This window comes from Pinus tabuliformis, chromosome 1_2 (genome assembly GCF_031772625.1).
Source record: "Pinus tabuliformis cultivar Carrire ecotype Pingquan chromosome 1_2, CPIR1, whole genome shotgun sequence".
Classification (NCBI taxonomy): Eukaryota; Viridiplantae; Streptophyta; class Pinopsida; order Pinales; family Pinaceae; genus Pinus; species Pinus tabuliformis.
The window spans coordinates 927,288,908-927,303,477 of NC_142298.1; the positions used below are offsets into that span (position 1 = coordinate 927,288,908).

Genomic DNA, 14,570 nt, shown 5'->3' on the forward strand with positions numbered 1-14,570 from the left:
ATCCTTGGAAACAATAAATCTGAGGAGTCGTCCGGATTCGACGCAGAAAACACATTTATGCGGGTTTAACCGAATGTTGTAGTCTCTACAACGAAGAAAAATCTGTCGAAGATGGTCAGGGTGATCTTGGCTCTTACGAGAATGAGCGGGAAGGTCATCCAAGTAAGGCTGAACGATGTTGCAAATGCCGTGAAACGCATAGGACATTGCCCGCTGAAATGTAGCCCCAACATTTTTTAGGCCAAAAGGGAGATTTTTGTATGCAAAAGTACCCCACTGACAGATAAAAGATGTCTTTTCTTAATTGGGCAGCGCAATGTTAATCTCATTGTAACTAGAAAAATTGTCCATAAAGGAAAAAATTTCGCTCCTAGCACATTCATCAATGATCTGATCAATGAAGGGAGTGGGATAGTTATCCTTAGGACAGGCACGATTGAGATCATGGTAATCGATGCAAACGCGGATTGTGCCTTGTTTCTTTGTCACTGGTACAATATTTGACACCCAATTTGTAAGAGGGATCAGATAAATGAATCCAGATTTGAGAAGTTTTTCAACTTCACCCTTGATAGTGGTTGCTTTCCTAGGGTGCACTGGGCGGAGCCGTTGGCGAACAGGCTTCGCGTGAGGATATGTTGGTATTTCGTGCACGACAATACTAGGATCAATGCCAGGCATTTCCTCATATGACCATGCAAACACATCACGAAATTCTTGAAAAAGACGAGTATAGGTCTTGATCTCTTTTGGAGAACAAGTTACCCAAATATGGACATTTTCAATGATACCAGGCTTGACATAAATATCAATTAGCATTGTCTGGGTAATATTACCCAAATTTCCTTCCCACCAGACTTCATGAGTCGTGATCGATGCCTAAAGCGGTAGGGAAGGAAACTTAGAAGATAACTTCTTGAGACAAGTAGACGTGACCGTCGGGCTAGGTAGGAACGAGGAACGATGATGAGTATCGTTCCAAGGTGGTTCCTCTAGAGACATTACTTCCATGATGCTCTCGTCAGCAAGAAAAGTCTCAGCTAAGGGATCAGGAGATTCCGAAGCACCAAGCCACGAGGATTGAGAATACGTATCGAGAGAAGTCCTCGAAACAGGAAAATCAGTGGATAAGGAACTTGAGGCTGAAACAATTTCCACATAATTGATTTAGACAGGACTAAGTGGCATAACCTCGCCCCAGGAATCAACCAGATCTGGTGAAGGTATGACCCAAGGATCAGATTTAACCGAGATCATGTTGAAAGAGGCAACATGAGGAGGTGGGAGTGGAAAATTTCCCATCAACGCAGAATCTTTAAAAAGACCTGCCCCCACACTCTCATAAGGAGAACCAATGTGCTTGACATACATAACATTTCCATCCGAGGAGGAAGAGGCAAACAAAGACAGTTGGTCGACTGTGATGATCCGCTCTTGATGGGGAAAACGAATCACGCGAAATAGGGAGGAGGCTATAGCATGCATGGCATGGGTCCAACTCCGTCCGAGTAGAAGATTATAATTGAGATTAACATCAATAATCTCCACCTCGACGTGTATTGTTTTGCCCTCCAAAGTAATGGCAAGGTTGGGTAAGACACCGAAGGGTCGCGAATCGCGCCCGTTGAAAGCTTCCAAAGTGTTAGGGGATTAGTTCAAAGTAGGAGAACCAATTGCCTTCCAGCAAGCGACTGACATGATGCAGGTAGAAGCACCTTCATTGATGACGGTCCTATGAATGGTTTTCTCATTGATGATTACCTGAATGAGAAAGGCAATCTGATGAGGCAGGTGTGGAACGTGGTTTTCTATATCAAAACATATCAAATTGGAATTGGTAGGATCAATACCCCCTATAGCCGATAGTAATGATTTCCGCTGAGACAGACAACTTTGGAGTACATCGAGAGTAGACATAGCTAATGGCGCCTGAGCTAAATCCTCAACAATATTATAGTGCTGAGTGGCTCGAGCATTGGGATTGTACGAGGACTTCCTTAGCACACCTCGAGAAGGTGGTTGAATGGCGGAATCAAGGTTAGGGCGCTCGATATGAAGAGGGCCAGAACTCGGGGCCGAAGAAGAAGGGGTGGCCTCTTTCTCTTTCCCAACTATTGGAGAAGGAGTTTGGTAATATTTTGATCTAGTAGCCACATTAATAAGCGTACTCATCATAAACAGTTGAGATCCTGAGGAAGTAGATGATTGAGGTTGATCTACCATTTGAGTATGCTGAGACAAAAATGGCTCTTTCAGGACAGCTGGGGTCCCTTTGAGAAAACGACTAACTTCGGACTGTCAGAGACAATCCTTAGTATAGTGATCCTTCTCATAAATGAGGCATGGATACTTAGGCTTCCGTTGTTAAGAATCACCAGCAGACAACTTGGGAGGACCCTGTTTTGGGGCATCGGCTTTACCCTTGCCTTTGCCTTTCTTCTTACCTTTCAAGGATTTGTCCGCTGTGGTAGACTAGACAGCGTGGACCTTTGAGGTTTTACCAGGGCTAGGTGGATTCTAGGAGGAACTATTGGAAGCAGTGTTTGAGACCGACTTCTGTTTGGGAGAAGATTTTACAGGGCGTCTAGGACACTGAACCAATTACTCCATCAACATGAGGTGTAGCCTATGACTTTGATGTCGTTGGGTTGGATGATGGTCGTTGAGCATTGAGTAATAACTCATACAAAGTGCCAGATTGAGAATAAACAAGGTCTAAGTACTAGGCACGAGCAATGGCTTGTTCTTCAATAACGCATCCACCCATAGCTATATCACGAGTAATTGGAGCAACGAATGACTTGGTAAACCATTTGGTGAGCAACTGATCAACAATCTCGAATTTGATCAGGCAACATCTACATCTCCATTCATGGATGTGATCGGAGATGTGCATCACATTATCTTGCTTAAGCGATGTTAGCAAATAGGTACCAGTTTCATAGCGAACCGACAACTGGAAATGCGTGAGGAAATCCATGGCTAAAGAGTTAAAGACATGGTAAGTACTTCGAGGGAGCTCAATTTACCACTTGGCTGCAACACCTGTAAGGGTTTGTTGGAAAAGATAGATACGAATAGAATCATCAACGTAGGAGTTAGAAGAGCACCAGAGGTGATATGTCATCACATGGGCTTGAGGATCTTCTTTTGCTTTCCCATCGAACTTAGGACAATCGCTCGGGATCTTGGACGGAACCGGAGGCCAGTATGGCGAATGAAGAATTGGATCATTCGTGAGTCGAGACACATCTGACAACTCCAGTGTGGCCAAGAACAACAATTGAGTATTGAAAGCCATTAGAGGTCGATAAGCGGGTCCAACCAAAGGAGCCCATCCCCGCTGGTAAGGATTTTGTCCCCGTAGTCAAGGGTTTTGGCCATATGACATTTGGTTTTGCCCCCACTGTAAGTTACCTTGGTTGTAGGGAGGAATTTAACCTTGAACACCTTGAAACTGTCCGGCCATAGGTTGCTGATAAGCAACTTATGGGTTAAAAGGTTGTTGATCCTGTTGACCTTGGACATATGGATATTGCCCCTGTTGTCCTTGAACATATGGGTTTTGAACCTGCTCCCCCTAAATAAGAGGATTTCAGACCTATTGTCCTTGGAAATAAGGATTTTGCACTTGTTGTCCTTGAACATAGGGATTTTGGGCCTGCTGCTACAGGACTTGACCCTGGCCTTGTCCTTGCAAGGGTTGACCCTATTGATATGTATATAAGGGTTGTTGTTGCCCGGGTTGGCTCTGCTGCTGCAAGGATTGACCTTGCAGTTGCAAAGGTTATCCCTGCAGCTGCAGAGGTTGGCCCTGTGAAGACATAGGCTGGGAGGTTTGCGGAGCATACTGCATCTGTTGCTGCATGGTTTGCTACAACTGTTGCAAGGGTTGCCCCTATGGTTGTTACAGTTGTCCTTGATACGATGTCATTTGCCCTTGTTGTTGCGCGGACAGCCCCTGCTACAACAAAGGTTGCCCTTGTTGCTGCAAAGGTTGTCCTTGCTACGATATCATCTGCCCCTGTTGTTGCGCAAACGGCCCTTGCTGCAACAAAGGTTGCCCTTGTTGTTGCAGAGGTTGTCCTTGCTGCTGCAGAGGTACTTGAACAGTTCCCGAAAAATTTTCGAACTGTATCTGGCCATAGCCACCCTGAAAAGTGGATGGACCAGGCTGAACATATTGTCCAGACTAAAGGACGTAAGGCAGATTGACCATTCCTTGAGAACCATATGGAACATAAGGAGCTTGGTACTGAACCTGAGCCTCATAAGGCTGTTGATACTGGAAATTTCTTGACCCAGATGGACCAACGGGATTTTGGACCTGTTGGTACTGGACATTTCTCGATCCAACAGGACCAACAGGGTTTTGGATAACACCAGAAGAAGGTTGGTTCATCCCAACCATGTGAGCCCGTGAGCTACTCACATTGGTTATGCTTGACATCATAGGAACACTTAGATTTTGCCCTCCAAGTAGTGGCACAACTTGTCCACTTACTGGAGGGGTCGAAGAACTCAGAGCAACATGCCTCGAGACCATCGGCTGCACAGAACAGGTGACTGGGACGGACAAGACAAGAGGGTTCGAAATGATGGGTTGCACCGGGACTAAGGTAACAGACTGTTAGGAGGTCGGGTTCAGAGTGAATGGACCTGTAGTAGGTGTTAGCGCTTGAAATTTAACCTCAGGCTGAAAAAGGTAAACTCCAAGGCAACATCAAACCACTTAGCCTCGTAGCTAGCCCTACGGGGCAGGAGAGGGCTCTCTCCGGTCTATCTCAGCAAAAAAAATTCAAAAGGGGCTGAGATGATTTTAAAAGAAACTGATTTTAGGCTAGTAAATTGATAAAAAGGGGTTTTTAATAAAACGATGGGGTTTTTCTGGGATGCATGGTGCAAAGACATAGCTTGAACAGAGAAATATAATCAACAACACAGATTATCTCCTGAGGCAAGGTAGGCAAGAAATTTTAACATCAAATTGAGATTAAATGGAATGGCAAGACCGCTGAGGAGCTGACAAGGGCATAAAAGATGAATCCTTGTCAAACAGAAGAAAACATTGAATATGAACAAACTTAAAGGCAGAGCATAAAGATTATGAATTCTACCTTAACACTTCATTTGTTCAATTGGAAACGATCATGAAATGAAATGAAAACATAACAGGCTACATATGAAACAGAAGGAGGACACAAATGTTAAATCTCATACCACAGGAATCTCAGAAGTCAGAGCTGTGTATTTTCATTAAAATCTCTGTCAAAGACTGTACAATGGAAGCTCTGTTTTTCTCCACCAGTGCTCAGAACTCTTCTCTCTTCCCTTCCTTTACAAATGATTTTTTAATACATTAAATAAAACTCTGCTAAGGGAAAAACAAATCGACCCCAAAACAGGGGCGTTGTTTCACCTGCAGTTACAAAAATAGAAAAGAGTGTTTTCATCTATTCTAAAATTGAACATCGTCCCTCTAAAACTCCTCTGATGGCCGACAAACTGGAGCGCAGATCATTAACTGAAGTCTTAAATAGAATATCGGTTCCTGTTTTTCTGTTGTGGTCGATGTCTTCTTTCTAATTTTGGCCTTTGACCTTGACTGCCATGTTATATTTTCCATTTGAAATAAAAACCAATTTTAATAAACATAGCTCAATATATTTTTAATACCAGCAAATCTGGCATAACAAGATTCTCCTCATGCCAGCAAAATGACAACTACGCGCCAACATTCACTTTCGGCAGATGATACTTTGACTTGGATTCGCCATTCACCATACCAATTAAATCTGTTTTTAGTCTTATGAAAATCAAACAACTGCTCCTTAAAGTCATCTGCATACCTTTGGAAACCTTCCAATGTAAGCCAGAATTAAATCCAACTCGCTTCCTCATCCAGAACTGAAACTTAAGAATCAGCTTCTGAAAGATAATGACCCCGTCTAGAGGACTTCTCCATTCTCGAATGCCTTCTTCTTTGAAGGGGCGTGTGACCTTGTCTCGACTCAGAGAAATATCGAGTCCGTTATGTGTAAACAGGATCCACTATGAATCCATAACCATCGACAGAGTCACATACAGAGAGAGAGAATTTCAAGTGGTCTGTGCCTTTAGCTGTTGCGAAGCCGGAATGTAACTTTCTCACCCCCATATTTGCGCGCATGGAATTGTAATTTCAAATGGTCAAAAGAAACCAACATAGTCCCTTTACAATCAACCAACGTAGTTCCAGAGATGTCTGTTGACAATATGTACACAATGCTTACTAGCAGCAACGCAATGACACAAGACATCAATCAATCTCAAAACAACCTTCAGGTATTGTGCCAAATTAACCGCATCTAGATTATTCAGAAATTCAAAGTAGATATCTATTATCACTAGAAGGCTCCCTCTGCGTAAGGCTAACTTTCCACTGATGATACCAGCGGATACTTTTGTCCCTACATAACCAGAAGCATTCAGCGCTCAATGGAACTTGAAAAGAAGATCCAGAAAAAGGAAAGAGAGCCACCCACGCACTGGATTTTATGATCTATCTCCTCTGTCCATCAAATCAAATCTAAAGCACATATTCCTGGAGAACAGCGACCCCTGAAATCAAAACCACTGCATATAAAAGCAAAATGCAGTAGGCTAGGAATGGAGAAACAAAAACAATAGTCATCGACACATTTACAAGGCACGTTAATATATTTTCCAGGAGGAAAGTCACAAGCACATTCTGATCAAAGACTTCCTCAAGGACCAATGATTTTCTTGTGGGGACCAAATCTGAGAGCGTAAGCATCCCAAGAACCTCAAAGTTTTGTGCCAGAACAAAAGTTACATATGCCAAATTGCACATGCGACGAGAAATTTTTCTCTACAAACTTATCCAAAAAGATTGTTAGCACCCAAAGGAAACCGTCAAGCAGCCAAACTTCGATTGCAATACTTGATTTCCCTCCAATTGAAGCTACTCTAGAACTAATGGGTTTCTTTAGGAAGAAGAGATGATAGCCTAAGTTGAACTGACAGGTATAAGCCCCAATATCTAAATAAACTGAAGATGCCCTCTTTGTTCAGACTAATGATATTTGCACCCCTCTGATCTGAAATGAGGTAATGATTTAATCCACACAACAGGACTGCTTGATAAACTATGAGAATTGCACATCCAAAGAAGCCACAGTATTGGGGATGAATATTGATTATTGATGTCACAATGGCCACTGCTGCAAGAGTGAAAAAGAAATTCCAGTGTACACCATATTCCCCAACATGGACACCGAATCAATGTTGCGTGCCTGTTTTGAAACTAATGCATTTGCAACTGCAAAAGATCCAACCCCGAGATCCATTAATCCTGTACCATACGTTTCTGTCTTAGCAAATCACCTGGAAAATATTTTGAAGTCCACAGCCAGGATTGACAAGCATGTCACGAGCATCATTGCAAATCGATATGATGAGAGGCTTTTTTCTTTGTCTGCTAACAGGGATAGGAGTTGATGAAACCACTGCCATTTGAAGAGCTGGAGAATTCGATACATATTCTAAAAAATATATTTAATGATTTCTTCTTCAAAACAGGGTTTTGAAGAAGAATCAATCTCACATTGACATACAAGACGGAGTCTAACATCGGCTCCACTTGGGATGGCAGCTGCCGCTTCGTGGAGGTGCCAAGAACCGCAGAACTTTGGGAGAGCAGACAGTGCCTCCATCCATTGGGCAATGGAGTCCATTATTTCAACAAATCAACACAACTGAAGACTCAACTTATTAACTGGAAACTGACTGAATTGATTGAAAGACTAATTCGGCAAACTTCAAACTAGAACTGTAATAAAACTGGAACAAAATACTGCCCTTTGGCTGCTTATTTATTTACAACATCTACCCTAATCTGTTGTACAAACAATAGATCAGGTAATACTGAAATGCCAGATTAACCATTCAAGTAAACCTGAAAATGATGCCGCTTGAGAATGCTTCCACCAGGACAGAGATGTTATTGTTGGCAGCCCTTCATGCACATAATGAGCCTGGTCACGTACAAGACAGCCTGATCTATCAATCAAACTGAAAAATGTGTCCATGTAAGTTGCCATTGGATCGCGGAAGCCGGACTCTGTTGGCTGCCCCAACTCTGCAATACATACTTCCAGCTGCACACTGTCAATGTAAACATCTGTAGGCAAGTCTGTTATTTCTTGTTTCGATGGAGGAAGGATTTCCAAGAACTTTTTAGGGTCTTGGAAATCATATGACTGGATTTGCTCATCTAAACATTGAATCTCCTTTTCGATTCTTTCAACAACTATCTCATAAACACCAGTTTTAGTTTCAAGATGAAACTTCGGAGATTTTAAACATTGAAGGAAGGTACTGAAAAATTCTTCATTAATTTCAATATCCACTAACCACTCTCTAACTTCGTTTAGAGCTTCACAAAGTGCAGGGTTTGCCACATACCCCACCATTGCATAAATGGATCAACGAGCACTAGAATGTCTGGATCGAGTTGGAGTCGCCAGGTGAATGCTTCAGCCTGCATATGTATCTGACTGCTGTCCACCATCAACATCATATCTGCAATTTGATTTCATGTACTGGGACAAGACAATCAACAAGTCGAATGTTCTCCCCAGTATGGTCACCAATATGTTAGCGCTTGAAATTTCACCTCAGGCTGAAAAAGGTAAACTCCAAGGCAACATCAAACCACTTAGCCTCGTAGCTAGCCCTACGGGGCAGGAGAGGGCTCTCTCCGATCTATCTCAGCAAAAAAATTTCAAAAGGGGCTGAGATTATTTTAAAAGAAACTGATTTTAGGCTAGTAAATTGATAAAAAGGGGTTTTTAATAAAACGATGGGGTTTTTCTGGGCTGCATGGTGCAAAGAAACAGCTTGAACAGAGAAATATAATCAACAACACAGATTATCTCCTGAGGCAAGGTAGGCAAGAAATTTTAACATCAAATTGAGATTAAATGGAATGGCAAGACCGCTGAGGAGCTGACAAGGGCATAGAAGATGAATCCTTGTCAAACAAAAGAAAACATTGAATATGAACAAACTTAAAGGCAGAGCATAAAGATTATGAATTCTACCTTAACACTTCATTTGTTCAATTGGAAACGATCATGAAATGAAATGAAAACATAACAGGCTACATATGAAACAGAAGGAGGACACAAATGTTAAATCTCATACCACAGGAATCTCAAAAGTCAGAGCTGTGTATTTTCATTAAAATCTCTGTCAAAGACTATACAATGGAAGCTCTGTTTTTCTCCACCAGCGCTCAGAACTCTTCTCTCTTCCCTTCCTTTACAAATGATTTTTTAATACATTAAATAAAACTCTGCTAAGGGAAAAACAAATCGACCCCGAAACAAGGGCATTGTTTCACCTGCAGTTACAAAAATAGAAAAGAGTGTTTTCATCTATTCTAAAATTGAACAGCGTCCCTCTAAAACTCCTCTGATGGCCGACAAACTGGAGCGCAGATCATTAACTGAAGTCTTAAATAGAAGATCGGTTCCTATTTTTCTGTTGTGGTCGATGTCTTCTTTCTAATTTTGGCCTTTGACCTTGACTGCCATGTTATATTTGCCATTTGAAATAAAAACCAATTTTAATAAACATAGCTCAATATATTTTTAATACCAGCAAATCTGGCATAACAAGATTCTCCTCATGCCAGCAAAATGACAACTACGTGCCAACATTCACTTTCGGCAGATGATACTTTGACTTGGATTCGCCATTCACCATACCAATTAAATGTGTTTTTAGTCTTATGAAAATCAAACAGCTGCTCCTTAAAGTCATCTACATACCTTTGGAAACCTTCCAATGTAAGCCAGAATTAAATCCAACTCGCTTCCTCATCCAGAACTGAAACTTAAGAATCAGCTTCTGAAAGATAATGACCTCGTCTAGAGGACTTCTCCATTCTCGAATGCCTTCTTCTTTGAAGGGGCGTGTGACCTTGTCTCGACTCAGAGAAATATCGAGTCTGTTCTGTGTAAACAGGATCCACTATGAATCCATAACCATCGACAGAGTCACATACAGAGAGAGAGAATTTCAAGTGGTCTGTGCCTTTAGCTGTTGCGAAGCCGGAATGTAACTTTCTCGCCCCCATATTTGCGCGCATGGAATTGTAATTTCAAATGGTCAAAAGAAACCAACATAGTCCCTTTACAATCAACCAACGTAGTTCCAGAGATGTCTGTTGACAATATGTACACAATGCTTACTAACAACAACGCAATGACACAAGACATCAATCAATCTCAAAACAACCTTCAGGTATTGTGCCAAATTAACAGCATCTAGATTATTCAGAAATTCAAAGTAGATATCTATTATCACTAGAAGGCTCCCTCTGCGTAAGGCTAACTTTCCACTAATGATACCAGCGGATACTTTTGTCCCTACATAACCAGAAGCATTCAGCGCTCAATGGAACTTGAAAAGAAGATCCAGAAAAAGGAAAGAGAGCCACCCACGCACAGGCTTTTATGATCTATCTCCTCTGTCCATCAAATCAAATCTAAAGCACAGATTCCTGGAGAACAGCGACCCCTGAAATCAAAACCACTGCATATAAAAGCAAAATGCAGTAGGCTAGGAATGGAGAAACAAAAACAGTAGTCATCGACACATTTACAAGGCCCGTTAATATATTTTCCAGGAGGAAAGTCACAAGCACATTCTGATCAAAGACTTCCTCAAGGACCAATGATTTTCTTGTGGGGACCAAATCTGAGAGCATAAGCATCCCAAGAACCTCAAAGTTTTGTGCCAGAACAAAAGTTACATATGCCAAATTGCACATGCGACGAGAAATTTTTCTCTACAAACTTATCCAAAAAGATTGTTAGCACCCAAAGGAAACCGTCAAGCAGCCAAACTTCGATTGCAATACTTGATTTCCCTCCAATTGAAGCTACTCTAGAACTAATGGGTTTCTTTAGGAAGAAGAGATGATAGCCTAAGTTGACACTAACAAGGTATAAGCCCCAATATCCAAATAAACTGAAGATGCCCTCTTTGTTCAGACTAATGATATTTGCACCCCTCTGATCTGAAATGAGGTAACGATTTAATACACACAACAAGACTGCTTGATAAACTATGAGAATTTCACATCCAAAGAAGCCACAGTATTGGGGATGAATATTGATTATTGATGTCACATTGGCCACTGCTGCAAGAGTGAAAAAGAAATTCCAGTGTACACCATATTCCCCAACATGGACACCGAATCAATGTTGCGTGCCTGTTTTGAAACTAATGCATTTGCAATTGCAAAAGATCCAACCCCGAGATCCATTAATCCTGTACCATACGTTTCTGTCTTAGCAAATCGCCTGGAAAATATTTTGAAGTCCACAGCCAGGATTGACAAGCATGTCACCAACATCATTACAAATCGATATGAGGAGAGGCTTTTTTCTTTGTCTGCTAACAGGGATAGGAGTTGATGAAACCACTGCCATTTGAAGAGATGGAGAATTCGATACATATTCTAAAAAATACATTTAATGATTTCTTCTTCAAAACAGGGTTTTGAAGAAGAATCAATCTCACATTGACATACAAGACAGAGTCTAACAGTAGGCATGGCGCCAAACGCCCAAACAGGGTTGTGATAAAGTGATGAGGCACTAGATGTACCTGAGACAAATTGTGCTAAAGTCACATAATTAGGTGGCAAATCCCGATACACACTTATGGGAATGCTCCCCGTATAGGGGAAACCTTCAGGAAGAAATTGATGTTCTTCCTCTTCGACAATGTTTGGAGTAGAAACTTCTAATTGATCTAGAGAGGTAACTGGAGCTTCGCCTTCAGGTTCCATAACTGGGAACAAACAACAACGAACGACCGAAGAAGTACGAGGGGATAATTCCAAAGGAACACCCGACTGATCGTACGGACTATACAGATGCTACAGTGATATCACAACAGGGTCGAACAAAGGATTCAGAGGATATATAACCAGTCCAAGTTGACCGTCAGGAATCCGCGAACTCTCAGCAGTCTGGATGGGATTGTCCAGAGATTCCAGGCCAATATCACTAGGTGACCTAGTATCTGAAGTAGGTGGAGGACGAGATTATAAAGCTTGAATGCTCAAAACGATTCCGAGTTCAACACCTTGGTCCTCGAGTGACTTTGGAAATTCAAGAAAAGGCTCCTCAGACAATCTTTCAGACGGAAGAGAGGAAGAGGAACTAGGTGAACCAGATGGTTCAACCACGATGACCTTGTCTTAGTTAATAGGAAAAGACAGATAAATTTCAAGGCTTTACAATGTACTTTAGGGAAAAAATCACGATTTGGTCTAGAAAAGACTTAACAGGATGTTATAAGATCGTGGGCAACAATTGTTAAAGACAAATAAATAAACTGGTGCTCTTTCATGTTTTAAGAGTCGAGAAAGAAGAAAAGATGACTCTATCACTTTCGATTGGAAATGAGCTCGAAAGGACAAGTGCTCAAATGATATTTTAAGTTTAATGAGTAAAAAATATCAAATGACTACTCCAGATGATCTAGGGAAAAAGGATTACCAGGCAACCGTGAACTGCAGAATATCTCCCGATGAACTCAGAAGTACGGGCAGGCAATCTCCCCGAATGTTGTGTTTGGCGTATCACGTTTGCAAGGCGACAGACTGGGCTTCTTATGATTAAAGGATTGCAGCCTAGAGGGGTCTCCCTTTATATACTCAACGGTACAGGGAGCATAAGTTCGTACTAGCATTGTCTAGTGTCGAAGCTAACGATAACTGTTAGGTTTAAAGATGTCGGAACACGTCTCTAGCCTATACCTTTTATATGTGATTGTTAGGTTTCAAATGTGCCTTCGGTTAATTGAGTTCATTTTAAAGTTTATCTTGAATTGTGTCTTAGCTTTCAAGCCTTAGCGATGTGACTCGAAAAGTCCTAAATGCAACTAAATGAGACAACACCCTTTCAATTCGATGAATTGTCTACACTAGAGAGGGTAGAAAACACAATCGAATGCAAACAATCAAGCAACCAAAAGCGAAATATTTTTCACTACTTCACTTTTCGAGAAAATAAACTAATGAAAAATACGTTCCAATTCCTAATTTCCTAACAAGTACACTCCAACAGTCCTTTCAAAAGTAAAGAGAATTCTTTTTCCTTTCAAATGCAAATGCAATCTAAGTCTTCAATGATGCTAACTACCGTAACATATTGATACAACAAACTAGAATCTTATACTTTTCATGAAATGACAAAATGAATTTCTCATAAAACACTTCAATGAAAAAGTTTCGAGACAATCGATTCTCAAGCAAATGAAAAACACGAAAAGAGAACCTCTTTCAAACTAATGATGCAACAATTTTACCAAAAACAAGACAAGCAATGTGATCTATGCCAGAAAAGAGACGTTTAGACAAGCAAACAAAAATTTTCAAACTTGTGTAATGGAGATCAAAGCCATAGCAGGACCATAAATGAAATGCAAGGAGTAAATGCACCAATAACTTGACTCACTGAGTTCACAATCAGCTGAATGGATGACAGCCTAGACACCCTAGGGCCACAAGCCATCCAATGACCCACGAAATCAAGCGAAAAGATGGAAAATCAACAAGAAAATAAACCAAATGAAAAGCAGCTTTCCAGTCAGGGAGAAGACGGTCTAAACAACTTATAAGGCAGAAATCAAGAGAGGAAGACACACTGACCAAGATCTGGGGTGAACCATAATCTTCACTTATAGGAATCGACGCGACTGCGTAATTGACAACAAGCACTAGAAGGGGGTCGACACGACTATTTCTCAGTATATCGCGTTGATCGGCACGATTGTCAGCGAAATAAGTGCACTGAGCGAGGATGCAAAGAAAAAAATATTTTTTTTTCAAGAGTTGAGACAAGACTTGCTACCGTGAATTTCGGACCCATAGCAGTAAGCAAAGGAAAGTAGACAGAACTAAAGGGAAATGGCAAAACTAGAAAAGTTCACACAAAACCATGAAATTCCAAGCAAACAAACATAAGGATTGGCTCCCCAGTATGGTCGCCAATTTGTGGTGAAGTAAAATTCTAAGTGCGGACATAAACAATTCCTCTAGCCCGATAGCGGGTCTAGCCACAAACAAGACATTCGATGGAAGATTTCCTTAGGTTAGAACCAATTAAGAGGGCCTACCTCTTAGTACGCTTCTCCCGTTTGGTGATGACCTTCCTTGATCGCTCCAACTATCTCATGTTTCCTTATTCGAACACCTGAAACAAGTAAACAATAGCAAACAACAACTATGATAATAGACAAATTGTAATTCAACCTACTTAACAAGTCAAGAAGCATTAAGGAATAAACATGTGAGATGACACATTATGTAGGAAATCAATCGATAGTTGCATATATTAAATCAAGAAGAGATTACAACCGTTGTCTTGACATTGTTGTTCTCGTCTAACAAATCCAGGTTCCCACACACTTCCGTTAGCATTCCATGGTGGCCTCAACAATGGTAGTTTTAAGGCTCTTCCCTTTAGTCTTCACACTAAACCAAA

The 14,570-nt window shown here is 41.2% G+C and overlaps 2 pseudogenes; both read right to left on the bottom strand.

Annotated features, from left to right (window-relative positions):
• Positions 1-6,568: 6,568 nt before the first annotated feature.
• On the bottom strand, positions 6,569-10,144 carry LOC149208995 (uncharacterized protein At4g17910 pseudogene; annotated as a pseudogene).
• Positions 10,145-10,555: 411 nt separating this feature from the next.
• Positions 10,556-11,866, bottom strand: LOC149208996 (uncharacterized protein At4g17910 pseudogene; annotated as a pseudogene).
• Positions 11,867-14,570: the final 2,704 nt, after the last annotated feature.